The sequence below is a fragment of the Glycine max genome, chromosome 5 (genome assembly GCF_000004515.6).
Source record: "Glycine max cultivar Williams 82 chromosome 5, Glycine_max_v4.0, whole genome shotgun sequence".
Taxonomy (NCBI): Eukaryota; Viridiplantae; Streptophyta; class Magnoliopsida; order Fabales; family Fabaceae; genus Glycine; species Glycine max.
Window position 1 is genome coordinate 17,731,240 of NC_038241.2, and position 2,202 is coordinate 17,733,441.

Below are 2,202 nucleotides of genomic sequence, written 5' to 3' on the forward strand. Positions count from 1 at the left end.
AGGAGAGGACTCAGAGGAGAAATTACCTTAGCGTCGTGACGTGAAGCAAAGCTTGGAGCATGAGTGAGGACCAGCGAGGCAGCAACAACGACGGAGGACAAAGGACCAGCGACGATGAGGATCACGACTGAGGGCCAGCGATGACGATGTGACTGAGGGCTTTCAAAGCAAAACAACGACGGTGAGTATCTCAGCTTTAGCACAGCACAAAGTCGCGACTCGCGAGTAAGGGGGTAGCTTAGCTTCAAAATGACGCCGTTCAAAAATTTCGTAAACCTGCGAACTTGTCGCAGACTTGCGAGTCTACCTAAACTCACCCGAGTTTGCGCTAAATCGGACGAGTCTACTCTGGTTTTGATTCTACTTCCGGTTTTAGTTGGTAGTTTCAAAAAAAATTTTACCACTGATTCATACACAAACAATTTATCAATGGATAAAGCTGTTGGTGGGAAATATCTGTGGAGAAGTTATGAGCAACTTTTACACTAATCTGCTGAAAATATGGCATTCAATTATTAGCTAAATATATTTCTCTATACTAGTGTTACATGTGGTGATCAAATTTGATTAAAATATCTTCACTTTGGTGTCAGGTTATTAATAGTTGTTGCTCCATCTTATAGTACCATATGAGTATCTTGTTTTCTGATTTTTAATCAAGTAACTACTGAATGTGATGCAAAAAACATTTTTTTTGGGTGGATAATTGAAATCAGCATTGCTAATTTGATCATGAGTTTGGATACTATAATATATGCCAAACATACCCCAACAAGTTGTTGTAGAAAAATATGCAGAGTCTTGACACCTACAGAAAGACAACTTCTTTTAGAAAAAAAATATTTTCTTTTTATTTGTATTGTTCATCAGTGAAAATGCTTGTTTGAGCTTTCCCTATTAATTACATTTATCTTTTTATCAATACTTATGATCTTTAAATGTATTTCTTATGTTTTTTATATATGTCCAGTTGTCCACAACTAGCTAGAGGGCAAAGGCTCTTGAGTGCTCAATTTTGTGCTCTTTTCTTTCTCTTGTAATTACTCACATTTGAACTGGTTGTAATGTTAATTATTTGTAATATTTCATATGCAATTTATGTGATGCCTCCATCAACTTGTCTCCTGTGGTTGAGAAAATTTTATGTCAAAACTTAAATGCAATTTATTGATAAAGCAATGTGTTCCTGCTCAGTTCATAGGTAAACATTTTAGTGATCTTACTTTGTTTTCATCCAAAAAAGAAAAAATAATTAAAAAATGGTTTGTTGTTGCTAACTTGAAATAATGAAACCTTGTTACTTTGTTAAAAGCCTAAATCCAATATTCTCACCTTGATGATAGCTGAGTTAGTATCCCTTGACTCTTGAGATATAGTTAAATTAGATTTTGTCGCAATACTATAGGATGAAAAAGCATCCTGTTCTATCCAGATTATAAAGAAACTTGGAGGCTCATTAATGGATTCATTCTTAGATGAAGGGTAATATTGATGAAAGTTAGATTATTTTGAAGTTTGCAAATAGGAATGCTTCAACCTGTTTACTGAATGCTGGTGTATCTTTTTCATATTGAGTTGTACAAGCAGTTTTGAACCCATTTAAATAAAGTCAAATGCTTATAAAAATTATCAACTTCTACGTTTAGTTGCATAATGAATAATTTTGCATTAGTAATCTTGTTATTTATTTTTCAAGCATTGCTTATCCTTGCATTACTCTGGGTAAAAAGTAAGCTTTCTTGAATGTTTCCTCCTTGGCACCTCCTCCAATTGTGGATGGACTTTCATGGGATTTCTATAGGACAAGTTGTCCCATGCTTGAAGGGATAGTGAGCAAGCATCTCCAGAAGGTGTTAAAGAAGGACAATGGTCCAACTCCTGCCTTACTCAGGATCTTCTTCCATGACTGTTTGTTCAAGTAATAAACTATATACTAATACATGCATGGTGATATGATTGACAAATAATTTTATCCCTTAAATATGCATGTGCTCCAGAGTTCGATTACAAGGTCCATGTGTGCATGAAAAAACATATTTTAAGAAATCGGGTTAATTTTGTAAATAAATCAAAGTATACACATGGAAGGAGTAGTCCTTGACTCTTGGCTGAACAATATCCTAATTCATCAAAAACATTATATAATTGACTACTATCTTTAGTGGCAACTAATGTTGATGAAGTAATATAGTTGTCGGTCTT